A 16,557-nucleotide genomic window follows, 5' to 3' on the forward strand; every position below is an offset into this window, starting at 1 on the left:
TGCCAAAATTTTTGGTTGAGTTAGTTGTTATTGTCCTGTTCAATCTGGATTGTGTGTAAACCTGATGAACAATTAATCACCGTGCTTGTGTACCTTCTACAAGCTGGGGTTAGATATTGCTGCCCTTTTCAACTAGGCTTTGACCCATATTTTCTTTCATACAAACTAGAGCTTGTATCAAGAAGCCTCATGGCTCTGAGAGGGAACTTGGTCACATGATCTGTGTGCGAAACAACATACGCGGTATCTTCCCACCTTGATTTATTTTACAGAGGCAACATGCAATTGTGCTAAACATATGAAATTATTCAGGGTTCGTTTTGCCTTTTTATACATTGATTTTCCTAGGCATTTTTAACAAATATCCACCATGTTATTATCGCAGATGATCGTATTAGTCTAACCGTGGGCATTCAACTAACCATTTACTATCGCGGGAAGTTGTTTGATTAGACGGGACGACTGTCAGCAGTCCGCCGCGCACGCCGCGAGTGCTGCAATTTATTGCTGTTTTGGACTTTTGTTTCGTCTGCGTCGGGAAGGTACGTAGAACAGTCCTATGTTCTCATCCACAAGCACTGCCGCCGAGGATCGTCGCCTCCTGTGAGATGGAGGACGATCCAGCCAACAAGTGGGGCCGGGTCGACCCAGAACCGCAAGGGCCTCCGGCGAACGTGGACTTCATTAGCAGCCTCCCCGACAGATGTTGGTAACCATCATATCCCACCTCCCCATCAAATATGGCGTGTGGACCACTGTCCTCTCAAGGCGATGGCGCCCCCTCTGGCACACCACCCCCCTGGACATCATCGTCGACCACGAGTTTGATACGTCTCCAACGTATCTATAATTTTTTATTGTTCCATGCTGTTATATTATCATTCTTGGAAGATTTATAATCATTTTATATCATTTTTTGGTACTAACCTACTGACATAGTGCCAAGTGCCACTTGTTGTTTTTTGCATGTTTTTTACATCGCAGGAAATCAATACCAAACGGAGTCCAAATGCATCAAAACTTTTTGTGGATTTTTTTTGGACCGGAAGACATCCAATGGGCCGGAGAAGCGCCTGGGGGTGTCCAAGGGGAGCACAACCCACCAGGGCGCGCCTGGAGGCTGAGGTGCGCCCTGGTGGGTTGTGCCCACCTCAGGTGCCTCCTGAACCGACTCTTTGCTCTATAAATACCCAATATTCCAGAAACCCTAGGGGAGTTGACGAAAATCAACTCGAGCCGCCATAGAGTCCAGAACCACCAGATCCAATCTAGACACCATCTCGGAGGGGTTCATCATGCCTATTGGTGCCTCTCCGATGATGTGTGAGTAGTCTTTTGTAGACCTTCGGGTCCGTAATTAGTAGCTAGATGGCTTCCTCTCTCTTGTTTGATTCTCAACACAATGGTCTCTTGGAGATCAATATGATGTAATTCTTTTGCGGTGTGTTTGTTGGGATCCGGTGAACTTTGAGTTTATGATCAGATCTATCTTTTTATCCATGAAAGTTATTTGAGTCTTCTTTGATCTCTTATAAGCATGATTGCTTATAGCTTCGTATTTCTTCTCCGATATTTGGGTTTTGTTTGGCAAACTTGATCTATTTATCTTGCAATGGGAAGAGTTGCTCTGTGATGGGTTCGATCTTACGGTGCTTGATCCCAATGACAGAAGGGGAACCGACACATATGTATCGTTGCCATTAAGGATAACAAGATGGGGTCTATTTCTACATAAATAGATCTTGTCTACATCATGTCATCATTCTTATTGCATTAATTCGTTTCTCCATGAACTTAATACACTAGATGCATGCTGGATAGCGGTCGATGTGTGGAGTAATAGTAGTAGATGGAGGCAGGAGTCGGTCTACTAATCTTGGACATGATGCCTATATAATGATCATAGCCTAGATATCTTCATGATTATTTGAAGTTCTATCAATTGCCCAACAGTAATGTTTTTACCCACCGTTTTGCTATTTTTTCTTGAGAGAAGCCACTAGTGAAACCTATAGCCCCCGGGTCTCTTCTTTAATATGTTTGCCTTTGCGATCTATTTTCCTTTGCTTTTATTTTCAGATATATTAAACCAAAAATACAAAAATACCTTGCTACAATTTATTTTATTCGAGATCTATTATCCCATCTATCATATTTTTATCACGTCCATTTGCCAATTTTTGGCGCCGTTACCCGAAAGGGATTGACAACCACTTTTAAACATCGGGTTGCGAGTATTTGTTATTTGTGTGCAGGTGTTGTTTACGTAGTGTTGCTTGGTTCTCCTATTGGTTTGATAACCTTGGTCTCATCACTGAGGTAAATACCTACCGTCGTTGTGCTGCATCATCCCTTCCTCTTTGGGGAAATACCGACGTAGTTCTAGCAGACATCAAAAGGAATTTCTGGCGCCGTTGCCGAGGAGACATCATCAACATCTACTAGGTTCCTAATCAAAAATCTCATCTCCTCGCAATTTACATTATTTGTCATTTGCCTCTCATTTGCCTCTCCCCCACTTCACAAAAATTTACCGTTTTATTCGCCCCTTTTTTTGTTCGCCGTTTTCTTGCCGGATCTATTTTTATGTGTGTTCTTGTTTGTTGTAGTCATGATGTCTCAAAGAAAATATTATGATGTTCCTTACCCCAATATTTTGCTTGAAATTGAGAAAAGTACTAAGGAATATATGACTGCACAATTTGAGCAGAATAAATATTTTCCCGAAGAACTTAAGGAACACTCTGTTGTGTGCTAGATGCTATCACGAAACAACTTGATGATATCAGTAGAGAAGTTTGCAATCTCCATTCTAAGTATGCTTTTGCTGAAAGTTTGCTAGGCAAAATATCCGATGCACAAGCTACCGTAGTAAATCAAATGGCCGCTAAACCAATCTCGTTAGAAGATAAAAGTGACGAAGATCTCAAAATGATTGGTGTTTCTTCTATTGATTCCTTGTTTGGTAAAATTAAGATTGATGGAAAAGGGACTAAAGAAGAGTTAACTTTAGCTAGAAGGCATAACAATAATTCAGAGGGTGAAAATCTTGTTGAGAAAATTGATAAAAGTGGGTTTGAAGAGGTCAAAACTTTAACTAGTGATGTGCCCACTCTTTTAGATTACAAAGACTCCAATTATGATAGTTGTTATTTGATTGATTGTATTTCTTTGTTTCAATCCATGATGAATTCACCCCATGCTTATGAACAAAATAAAGCTTTTACTAAACATATTGTTCATGCTATGATGAAAGCTTTAGAAGAAAAGTTGGAATTAGAAGTTTCAATTCCTAGAAAATCACATGATGAATGGGAACCCACTATCAAAGTCAAGATTAAAAATTATGAGTGTTTTTCTTTATGTGACTTGGGTGCTAGTGTTTCTACAATTCCGAAATCTTTATGTGATGTGCTTGGTCTTACCGATATTGAAGACTGTTCTTTAAATTTTCAATTGGCGGATTCTACTATTAAAAAACCTATGGGGAGAATTAATGTTGTTCTTATTCTTGCAAATAGTAATTATGTGCCCATAGGTTTTATTGTTCTTGACATTGATTGCAATCCGTCTTGTCCAATTATTCTTGGTAGACCGTTTTTACGCACTATCGATGCCGTGATTGATATGAAAGAAGGCAATATTAAGTTCCAATTTCCACTAAGGAAGGGCATGGAACATTTCCCTAGAACAAGAATTAGGCCACCATATGAATGAATCATGAGGGCATCTTATGGATCTAAGACCAAAGATGACAAAACTTAGATCCTTGCTTTATGCCTAGTTAAGGGCGTAAAACAATAGCGCTTTTTGGGAGGAAACCCAACGAATAAATTTATTTTTGCTTTTTGAATTATGTTCTTGAGTGTTAGCACAATTATGATACTGTTGTGATTGTGTTTTCGTTAGTGTTTGTGCCAAGGAAAGCATTTAGGATCTTCTTGGGTGATAGTTGTTTGATCTTCCTAAAAAACAGAAACTTTTGCACTCACAAAAATAATTTTAATTTTTTTTACCAGAGCAAGATAAAATACCAATTATTCTTGCAAAAGATTAATATCCAAATTTCTCAGGTCGTCCTAATTTTTTAGAATTTTTGGAGTTACAGAAGTATTTGAAATACCCAGATTTCTATAGACTGTACAGTTTTTGACAGATTCTGTCTTCTTTGTGTTGTGTGCTTGTTTTCATGATTCTATGGTTTTCTTTGAAGATTTTTTTCCATAGAAAAGTTGGAATACAGTATATATAATGCAAGAATAAAATATGAATTGGTTTGCAACAACACTTATAGTAGTAATTTGTTTTCTTAGACTAACGGATCTCACGAAGGTTTTGTTGAGTTTTGTGTGATTGCAGTTGTCAAGTTTTGGGTTATCTTACGATGGATGAAGGAATAAGGAGTAAGAAGAGCCTAAGCTTGGGGATGCCCATAGAATCCTAGGATCTTATCCAAAAAGAAGCAAGCAACTAAGCTTGGGGATGCCCCGAGTGGCATCCCGTCTTTCTTCTTACGACCATTGGTATTTTACTCGAAGCTATATTTTTATTCGTCACATACTATGAGTTCTGCTTGGAGCATCTTGTATGATATGAGTCTTTTCTTGTTTCGTTTTGTGTTTGAAGTCTTGAATCCTTGCTAGAGACACCTATTTTAGAGGGCCAAAATTATGCCATTACTTGTTAGAATTGCTCTCTATGCTTCACTTAAATCTTTATGAGCTATGGAATTGCTCTAGTGCTTCACTTATATCATTTTGAGCACGGTGTGCTTTAGTATTTTTGAAGAAATTTTCTCTTGCTTCACTTAAATTAAATTGAGAGAAAGAATATTATTCTCATGATCTTCACTTATATTTGTTTGAGCTTATCAAAAGCAACACATGAAAATTAGTTCCAAAGTGATAGATATCCAAGAAGGATATAATAAAAACTTTCATGAAGATCATTGGATAAAATAAACTTGATTCTTTGTAATTGTTTTGAGATATGATGATGTGATATGTGAGTCATGTCGATGAGTAATTATGCTTTAGTAAGAATATTGGTGTTAAGGTTTGTGATTCCCTATGCAAGCACGAAAGTCAATAGTCATGCAACGAAATTACATCCTACTTGTCGTGCATGGTTCGGTGTTAATTATGCTCAATGCTCGCTTATGCAATTATTTGTTTCTTGGTTGGTCGCTTCTCAATCTTTTTCCAGCCTTCATTTTGCACTAAGTATGATGACTACTTGTGCATCCAAAATCCTTTAAACCAGTCTTGCGACATGAATCCACTATACCTACCTATATGTAGTATTCTTTTGCCATTCTAAGCAAATTTGTATGTGCCATCTCTAATTTTCAAAAATAAATTCCTCTTTTCTGTGCTCGTACCAATCGCAAGGCAGTGAGGGGTGGCCGATATTTTCCATGCTAGATGTGTTATTCTCATGATGAGTGTTTATTCACTTGTCATTGCACGAGAGTAAGGCAAAGGTATTAGGGATGCCTAGTCCCGAAATGAAAAATGAATTTACTTTATGTTTTCAAATAATAAATTCCTTGGAAAGTGTTGGTATGGAGGACACACGTGGATACAGTTAGCCATGGAAAGTGAAAGTATGGTTGAAAAAGGAATAAACTTTATTTTCTGTTCGGGAACCGCCTATGATATATCTAGCATGGAAAGTGTTGGGAGATCTAAGTCCTTTTCGTTGGTGGGAAAAGTATGCCTCTCAAAATGATCTATCAATTTTTGCTTTGAGCTCTGGCACCTCTACAAATCCCTACTTCCCTCTGCGAAGGGCCTTTCTTTTACTTTATGCAATTTTTATTTTTAATTTGAGTATTCATCTTCTCTTATAAAGCACCAACTAGGGGGCACTATGCTCGTACTTGAGCATTGGTGTAGCTAATATGCGAGTGTGTTTCATGAATGGATCAATGATTGAGCATGATGGGCTAGGGATAACATATTTTAGTGTTGATATTTTGAAAGACATGGTTGCTTGTTGATATGATTTAGTATTTAAGTCCCATGTCAAAACTATACTATTGCTTTGAATCATATAAAAGTCCAAATGTCCATTCTATAAAGAAAAGAAAATGTGATGACATGTTAGGCAGCATTCCACATCAAAAATACTATTTTTATCATTTACCTAATCGAGGACGAGTAGGAATTAAGCATGGGGATGCTGATACATCTCTAATATATCTATAATTTTATTGTTCCATGTTGTTATATTATCATTCTTGGATGTTTTATAATCATTTTATATCATTTTTTGGTACTAACCTATTGACATAGTGCCAAGTGCCAGCTGTTGTTTTTTGCATGTTTTTTACATCGCAGGAAATCAATACCGAACGGAGTCCAAACGTAGCGAAACTTTTTGTGGATTTTTTGGGACCAGAAGACATCCAATGGGCCGGAGAAGCGCCTGGGGGTGCTCCGAGGGGAGCACAACCCACCAGGGCCCGCCTGGAGGCCCAGGCGCGCCCTGGTGGGTTGTGCCAACCTTGGGTTCCTCCCAAACTGACTCTTTGCTCTATAAATACCCAATATTCTAGAAACCCTAGGGGAGTCGACAAAAATCAATTCCAGCCGCCGCAGAGTCAAGAACCACCAGATCCAATCTAGACATCATCTCGGAGGTGTTTATCATGCCCATTGGTGCCTCTCCAATTATGTGTGACTAGTCTTTTGTAGACCTTCGGGTCCATAGTTTGTTGCTAGATGGCTTCTTCTCTCTCATTTGATTCTATATACAATGGTCTCTTGGAGATCCATATGATGTAATTCTTTTGCGGTGTGTTTGTTGGGATCCTTTGAACTTTGAGTTTATGATCAGATCTATCTTTTTTATCGATGAAAGTTATTTGAGTCTTCTTTGATCTCTTATATGCATGATTGCTTATAGCCTCATATTTCTTCCCCGATATTTGGGTTTTGTTTGGTCAACTTGATCTATTTATCTTGCAATGGGAAGAGGTGCTTTGTGATTGGTTCAATCTTACGGTGGTTGATCCCAGTGACAAAACGGGAACTGACACGTATGTATCATTGCCATTAAGGATAACAAGATGGGGTATATTTCTACATAAATAGATCTTGTCTACATCATGTCATCGTTCTTATTGCATTACTCCGTTTCCCCATGAACTTAATACACTAGATGCATGCTGGATAGAGGTCGATGTGTGGAGTAATAGTAGTAGATGCAGGAAGGAGTCGGTCTACTAATCTTGGACATGATGCCTATATAATGATCATTGCCTAGATATCATCATGATTATTTGAAGTTCTATGAGTTGCCCAACAGTAATTTGTTTACCCATTCTCGAGATAAGCCACTAGTGAAACCTACGACCCCCGCTTCCTAAATATATTTGCCTTTGCGATCTATTTTCCTTTGCTTTTATTTTCAGATCTATTAAAACAAAAATACAAAAATACCTTGCTGCAATTTATTTTATTAGAGATCTATTTATCCCATATATCATATTTTTATCACGACTGTTTGCCAATTTTTGGCGCTTTTACCCAAAAGGGATTGACAACCCCTTTTACACGTCGGGTTGCGAGTATTTGTTATTTGTGTGCAAGTGTTGTTTACGTAGTGTTTCTTGGTTCTCCTACTGGTTCGATAACCTTTGTCTCATCACTGAGGGAAATACCTACCGTCGCTGTGCTGCATCATCCCTTCCTCTTTGGGGAAATACCGACGTAGTTCTAGCAGACATCAGAGTTCTTCAGTGGGGAGCACCAAAGCCTGGATGCATTGTCCCACGTCCTAGACACGCACCCTGGGCCGGTCAGATGCCTTTCTATCGGCAGGCTTAATCCCCACAACAAGACCGAACCCAGGTTGGACTACTGGTTCCTATCCCCGAACCTGCATCGGCTTGAGGAGCTCAGCCTTCATGCTGGACGTCCTTGCTCGCTACCTCCGTCCATGTTCCGCCTCGCGCCCATGCTGCGCCGTGCTACATTCAGGCAGTGCATTTCCCCCCGGATTTGGAGCGCCCCCTAAACTTAAGCACCTTGAGCTCATTGTCGTCCGCATCTCGAAGGATGATTTGGAGCGCCCCCTTGTCGGTAGTACATCGCTCGAGTACCTTCGTCTTCATGCGATGGATGGGTTTAGTAGCCTCCACATCACCTCGATGAATGTCCTTTGATTTATGTGCATTGCTGGCGCCGACCAAGGCTGTCAGCTGAGGTGTTTCACGATATTGTCATTGAGAATGCGCCTTTACTCGAGAGATTGTATGTACATGATAAATTAGGTCCAGCAAGAATCAGGGTCATTTGCGCATCGAAATTGACAGTGTTGGTCTATTCGTGTGTTGAATTCAACGAACTTGTTACTGGATCATTATCGGTCCAGGTGCAACAGTCTTCTTCTTCTCCTTCTTATATATTATCGGACAAATCATTGTATCTAATTGTTGTTGATCTATATGTTCGCTTGTCATCCAGAAAATGATTTCCACAAGCTTGACCCGGCCTCTGCGCATAGTGAAGATCTTGGCACTACAATCTGTCGGCCCCGATCTGGATGAAGTTATTAGATTCCTTAGATGCTTTCCTTGCACGAAGAAGCTATACATTGAGGTGATGTTCCTTTCCTATTAATTGTTAACCAGAATGGAGCTCAATTTTTGTTACTTTTACCCATGATTACAATAACAAATGTAGAATGATTTCAAAAGGAAATTTGGAGGATTTCAATACATATATTTTTTGAGATGCTAGTGTTGTACGCGTTTTATTCATTCACCCGCCATTCTTTCATGATAAAAGTTTATCATGGAAGATTGAAGGTGGCATTTCACTCTTTTCGTGTATTTTAGAAATCCTGCAAATCAAAGAGGCCCGAAGTGTTCAAATCTGCAGTTATGCACTAATATGTTGTCTTCGTTTGGAGATACTAGCAGGCCCGGAAGTAGAAATTGTTGGGGAATATAACAATCACATTGAATGCCTTGATCTTCACCTCATAGAAATTACTTTTAACGAGTACCAAGTCACCACACCAGAAATTAAATTTGCTAGGTTCTTTATTGAGAAGGCAAGGTTGCTCAAGGTAATGAGGTTTTCCCTATATTTACTGCGCAGAAGTGAATGGATTGCTGACGACACAGGCGTCTACAGCTGAATGGAAAGGCTCTGCACAAGCTGAATTTCAGTTTGTAACTTCATATGACAGATTATTCAGAAGTCACTGTATCGAGCCGCTATATGACTTCTCGGTGGCTGATCCTTTCGCAGAAATAATGCATGAAAAAGATTCTGAAGAAGATGAATTTTATGTGTCTGAATAGTTTGAACCTTGTAATCTTTGAATTTGGGCCTTGTAATGCGGGAATTAGAAACTTGCAATATTTATGGTATTTTTTATATGATGTAATTGGATGTTTAATTTGGTCTTGCAATCATGTCCTGTTACAAGTATATATATGTTGTTCTTCTGCACATAGAGCATAGATGTTCTGCAGACAGAACATATCACATCGCACACGGACCACACTAGGTAACCCATCGGTGATGAATTCAGCAATCACAAACTGCTCGGATGGATCGAATGTATGCCACGTATCGCACACGCAACTCTAACCTGATTCGTGCTTGATGTCTCCGCCATTGCTCGCACAGTTCGTCTTATTTGCCACGTATGGCTGTGTCAGCCTCTGCTCGCGTCCCTTGGCACGCTCTACTCGCCGTTAGGCGCCGTGCTGCGCTCTGCTCGCATCCATCGACGCGCTATGTTGTCCGTCGGCACACTCTGCTCGCGTACCTCCACGCGCTCGGCTTGTGGACAACTTTTCCTTTCGTGATCAACTGTTATATGCATATATATATATATATGGTTGCTTGCCATTGAGGCACCGCGGAGCGCTCTGCTCACGTCCCTGCGTGCACGCTCTGCCAGCGTTTGGGGCCTGCGCACGATCACGTTGAGGGCCCATATGCATGCGGTTGCGCCACATGCGTTGTCACGATGCAGTTACGTGCGACACAATGGAGTTGCACGCTGCAAATTAGAACCGCCATCTGGGCGTGCGGATATTCCAGTCCGTCTAGCTTCCCCATTAATTCTCGTGGCCATTATAACCTTAGTCTCTTCAACATTTCAATCTCGCCCCACAACACAACAAGCACACCCATGATGACACATACAAAGAGGATATCTAGCGGCACTCCAATGGAGTTTGTCGAGCATAAATTCTAGACCCACGCGAGGGAGATGGATCTCACGGTGGTGTACACCATCAACCCGGCCGTGGTAAAGGACTACATCAACACCGTGGAGAAGTTTCTTGCTGGAGAGAAGTACAATGTGGTCGGCATCGACATCCAGTACACCGCCGGTCTTCCCGGCAAAGATCAGAAGGTTGACGTCGCCCAGTTGTGTGTGCACTATCATGTCCTCATCTACCACTATTGCATGGCCACAGAGCCTTGCGTTCGTTTCATCAGGTTTGTCAACAGCACCGACTACAACTTCGCTATGGTGGAAACCACCGACGATGTAAAAGTGCTCCGGGTTACGGGCTTGGCCTGCAAGAACCTTGTCAAAATCGGTGAGCACTACAGGGTCTGGGGCAGCACGAAGAAGGACCTCCTAGTTGAACTCGCCTCGGCCATCATCGACCCCTACTACAAAAAGATGAAGCAGGATGCCAAGAGAACAAGTCCCGTATCCTGGCACGGGGCCTGGATGCGGCAACTGGATGAACCTCACCTCAGGTTCACGGCCAAGAACGTGTACACTTTCTACAAGATGCACAGGCGGATCGTTGACATGAGGAAGTGCCTCGTTATCGAAATCGACGAGGCCAGATCGAGCCACAAGTTGAGCAGTAGGGGCAAGTATCACAAGAAATAGATAATGATCAGATGATCGTTTATCATTTACCGTAGTTAATTATGCATGTAATATATAGTTGACTTTGGTGGAAATGTCATGTGTGTAGTAGCCACCTATGTAATTATGCATGTAATAGTTTACTTTGGTGTGTGCAAATGTCATGTGTGTAGTAGCCACCTATGTAATTGGATGTTTAATTTGGTTATGCAACCATGTCCTTATAAGTGTGTGTGTGTATATGTGTGTGTGTGTGTTGTTGTTGTTGTTGTTGTTCTGTATGCAATCCCACCGCACAACACACATGTCTTATTAGCAGCAATCGTCTGTGTTATTATCGGTCTTCGCACACATTTTTGATTACAGATCTGTTTGTCGCGTATCACACACATCTTGTTAAATTGAACCGTTTCTATTATCTTGGCTCAACGCAAACAGTTCATCCAAGTGTACTGTTTGCCCTCTATCGCACACACCTTGATCTGGCTGACCATTTCTTTTGTTCCGCCAAATCACAAACAGTTCGAGTGAACCGTATGTCATATATCGCACACAACTTCATCTCGCTTCCCGTTTCTGTTCTTTTGCCTCATCGTAAATAGTTTATTGAACTGAACCGTATGCCCCACATCGCACACGCAACTAGATTGTGAACCATGTTTGATGTATCCTTCATCGCAAACGTTTTGCATCATTTTGACGGTATTTTTACATCACCGTTTATGATTATTGCATCACACACAGTTTCATCGAAGGGTCTCTGATTGTAGTGTCGCATTAGCAACATCCTGTAGTAGTGAACAACTGGCACTTGGCCCTAAGTTAATAGGTTAGTCACAAAAATATGATACGTAATGACATATAAATGCATATAAAACATCCAAGATTGATACTATAATAGCATGGAACAATAAAAAATTATAGATACGTTGGAGACGTATCAAGCATCCCCAAGCTTAATTCATGCTCATCCTCGAGTAGGTAAATGATAAAAATAGAATTTTTTATGTGGAATGCTACCTAACATGTTCATCATGTAATCTCTCTTTTGTGGCATGAGTATTAAGATCCTAATGATTCAAAGCAATAGTCTATAGTTTGACATAAAAATAATAATAATAATAATAATAATAAGGCATACCGACAAACAATCTTGTCTTTCAAAATATCAACGCTAAAGAAATTTATCGCTACAAAATCATATAGCATTGTCATGATCCATCTTCTTAACACAAAGTATTTACCATGCACAACCCCGATGACAAGCTGAGAAATTGGTTCATACTTTTTAACGTGCTTCAGCTTTTTGAACTCTCATACAATACATGAGTGCAAGCCATGGACATAGCACTATGGTTGGAATAGAGTATGTGTAGTATCGGAAGTATGTCTAGAGGGGGGTGATTAGACTACTTGACCAAATAAAAATCTAGCCTTTTCCCAATTTTAAGTCTTGGCAGATTTTAACAACTTAGCACAAGTCTAGCAATCAACCTACACATGCAAGTCTAAGACTATAGCAGCAGAATGTAAAACATTGCACATGAAGGTAAAGGGAGGAGTTTGGAGGGAGCAAACGCAATGTAGATATGGAGATTTTTAGCATGGTTCCGATAGGTGGTGCTATCGTACATCCACGTTGATGGAGACTTCAACCCATGAACGGTAACGGTTGCGCAAGTCCACGGAGGTCTCCACGCACCAAGGGTCCACGAAGAAGCAACCTTGTCTATCCCACCATGGCCATCGCCCATGAAGAACATGCCTCACTAGGGTACATCTTTATGAAGTAGGCGATCTCCTTGCCCGTACAAACTCCTAGGTTCAACTCCACAATCTTGACGGAGGCTCCCAAGTGACACCTAACCAATCTAGGAGACACCACTCTCCAAAAGGTAATAAATGGTGTGTTGATGATGAACTCCTTGCTCTTGTGCTTCAAATGATAGTCTCCCCAACACTCAACTCTCTCTCACTAATCTGGATTTGGTGGAAAGATGATTTGAGTGGAAAGCAACTTGGGGATGGCTAAAGATCAAGATTCATATGGTTGGAATGGAATATCTTGGTCTCAACACATGAGTAGGTGGTTCTCTCTCAGAAAATGAATGTTGGTAGTGTAGGCATGTTCTGATGGCTCTCTCCCAGAGTGAAGAGTGGGTCGAGGGGTATTTATAGCCTCCACACAAAATCTAACCGTTACATACAATTCACCAAACTCGGTAGGACCGAATCAGAAAACTCGGTGGGGTCGATCCAGTTCAAAATGTGAACATTAGGCTTTTCGGCGGGACCGACATGTCAACTCAGTGGGACCGATTTGATTAGGGTTAGGGCATAAAGTAATCTCGATGAGACCGATTACACAAACTCAGTGGGACCGATTTTGGTAATAATCTAACCAGAGAGTTGGTCAGCCAAACTCGGTGGGACCGGATCGCTCATTTTGGTAAGACCAAAACGTTATGAAAGGGAAACAGAGAGTTTGCATTGCGAACTCGGTGGGACCGATCACTCATCTTGGTTGAATCGAAACGTTACGAAGGGAAACAGAGAGTTTTCAATCCCATCTCGGTGAGACCGAATCCCTATGTGGATATGACTAGGGATTCTAGCAGTAGCTATGTCAAGTGAACTCGGTGGCGCCGGATAGAACATTTCGGTGGGGCCGAGTTTGACTTTTGGTTTGGGACATATGTGGATATGAGAAAGTGGTTGAGGGTTTTTGGAGCATATCACTAAGCATTTTGAGCAAGTAAGCCATTAAGAAACACCTCATCCCCTTTTAATAGTATTGGCTTTTCCTATGGACTCAATATGATCTTGGATCACTAAATTGAAAAAGGTAGAGTCTTGAGCTTGAGCCAATATGTGTCCTTAGCATTTTTAGGGTTCCATATTCTTAATCCATGCCATGCCAATCATTGAACTTTCTGAAATGATCATCTTGAAATAGTATTAGTTCAATGAGCTATATGTTGTTAATAATTACCAAAACCACCCAGGGATAGTTGCACTTTCAATCTCCCCCTTTTTGCTAATTGATGACAACATATAGATCAAAGCTTCGACAAATGATAATAAGATTGAAATACATCGTCGCTTTCAGAAGTATGTGATAAGCAAGAGCTCCCCCTAAATTTGTGCACTATTTAAGATTTGCTTTTGAATGCAAATGCACAATCGATTAGGGTCATGGGTCACTCTTCCATGTCACATACATCTTGGTGGAGCGCTCAAAATGATATGAATTAAACATGCACTCATCACCAAGCAAAGTGAATCATCATATAAGGATATAAGAGATAATGTCATTCAAGCAAGCATTACAGTAACATATGATCAAACACATGATCATACAAGTATCTCACACAAGGACATAGAGTATCAACCAAGCACACAATAAAGTTCAACCAAAAACAAGAGAGACGAAGAAGAAAAACACTCTCTCTCGAAGCCCTATGACCTATACATTTCTCCCCCTTTGGCAACAAGTTACTAAAATTTTTGAAAATGCATAGTGCTATCTGTCTCTCAGGCTTGGTCTTTGGGAGGTGGTGTAGACAGAACTCCAAGGACGAAGGCATCAGTGGATGATGTTGGAGCTGGTGGAGCAGGTGCTGGAGGTGGTACTGAAGCTGTCGCTGGTGCAGATGAAGTAGCTCTTGTATCTGATACTAACACTGTAGTTGACCTCTGACTCCTTGGCACACGCTGAAAAGCATCCATAGTTGCCCTTCCTCTCCTCTCCTCTCCTCAGCTTCCTCCTGGAGCTGCTCAACTGCAGTCTATATCTAAGTCACCTTGAGGTCAAGATCATAGAACTTGGTCTCTACGATCCTCTCCAAGCTCTCTTGATTCTGAGTCAGGGTGGCCAAGCCCTTCTCAATCCCGAATGTAGCTTGACTTAGATAGCCCAATTGATCTTGTTTGCTCTTCAAGAACACCTGAGATGCTTCCTCATCAGTTGGCATCCTTGCAGCCTTTTCTGCCTTTGCCTTGGCTCTCTCATGATGGAGGATCTACCAAGCACTCTGGCAGTGGTCTTCTTGACCCTCTCCTTCCTCTTCTTGCCATCTCCAGCCTCTTTGGGTTCAAGAGTGAACTCCATAGTTTCTTAAGTGGAGGCTCTGGCCTTAGACATAGGAATTCTTTTTGTAGGTGCCTTCTTTTTGTTGTTGCAGCAGTACCATACTCTTTCTTTAGCACCTTCTTCTTAGAGCTGACTTCCTCCTCGGTGGCCACATAGTCCTCATCTTCAAAATCTGAGGTTTTCTTCTTCCTTGACCTGGTGGCCGCCTTTGGCAAATTACTGGGAGTGCTCCTGCTGCCATCATCTGAGGTGCTTGAGGGACTAGTGCCCTCACTCAATTGCACTTGCTCTTCTGACCTGTTCTGGCTATCACTCTGGTCTGACATCTTGGCAAGCAAACTGACAGCAAACCCCGTGAATAGATATAGATGAGGTAGAATAGATGAGCATCACAAAGTGCAAAGTTTTTGCAAAACAAATGAGTCAAAACTTAGTTTTAGTTCTCCACAGAAATCATTTCGGAGCTACCGATTTGATAAACTCAGTGATACGGAAGCAAGTTTTGGAACCTAAACTAGTGAACTCGGTCAGACCGAGTCACAGTTCGGTGGCACTAAGATTGCTAGGGTTTCACAAAGAGTCGAACTCGGTCGCACCGACTTGCAATTTTTTGGTCAGACCGAAAATGCATGTGCAATGGCCTAAGCCAAATCGGTGAGACCGATTTCTACAACTCGGTCGGTCCGAGATGAGTTTCGTGGAAACCTAACCCTAAATTTTCGAATCAAACCTAACCTAAAGGATTTTTTCTCTGGATAGATTGTTTTCATATGTGGTGATGATCATGGCAAAGAAATGTGCTAGGAATCAGAGTAAGGAAATACCACAAAGTATCAAACCCATACCCTAGTTCGGCGGGAGTTCGCTACGGCGACAACGATGGAGCAGAATTCCGTTGACGGCAACGGAAACCAGCGGCAGGAGGCCGTTGGTAGCGAGGAGACGATCTGGAGACCCGAGGAGACAGAGCAGGATATGCGCGGGCTGAGGAGGTTTGAAGAAATTTCCAAATTCTCACCCGTGGGTATATATATATATATATATCCCGACCCTGTCAGTGTGACCGAGTGGAACAACTAGGTGGCACCGAGATGCAGAATCACAAGCGGTTACTACAACTTGGTGTGACCAAAAAGTTCAAATCGGTTGCATCGAAATGGAAAACCTAGATCAACTTGGTGAACTCGGTGTGACCAAAGTGGATGAATCGGTCATACTGAAATGCACAAAGAGGTTTTGGAAGTTTAAGCCTATGACGACTCGGGGACTCCGAGTGCTCCTCACACAGAGTGGTTCGATCTGACTTCATCAAACTTTGTGATGTAGCATGAATAGAGTTTGAGACGAGAAAAGCATAGATAGCTAAAGGAGGTTGAGGGAGTCCTGGATTAGGGGGTGTTCGGGTAGCCGGACTATACCTTCAGCCGGACTCCTGGACTATGAAGATACAAGATTGAAGACTTCGTCCCGTGTCCGGATGGGACTTTCCTTGGCGTGGAAGGCAAGCTTGGCGATGCGGATATTCAAGATCTCCTACCATTGTAACCGACTCTATGTAACCCTAACCCTATCCGGTGTCTATATAAACCGGAGGGTTGTAGTCC

The sequence above is a fragment of the Triticum urartu genome, chromosome 2, assembly GCF_003073215.2.
Source record: "Triticum urartu cultivar G1812 chromosome 2, Tu2.1, whole genome shotgun sequence".
Classification (NCBI taxonomy): domain Eukaryota; kingdom Viridiplantae; phylum Streptophyta; class Magnoliopsida; order Poales; family Poaceae; genus Triticum; species Triticum urartu.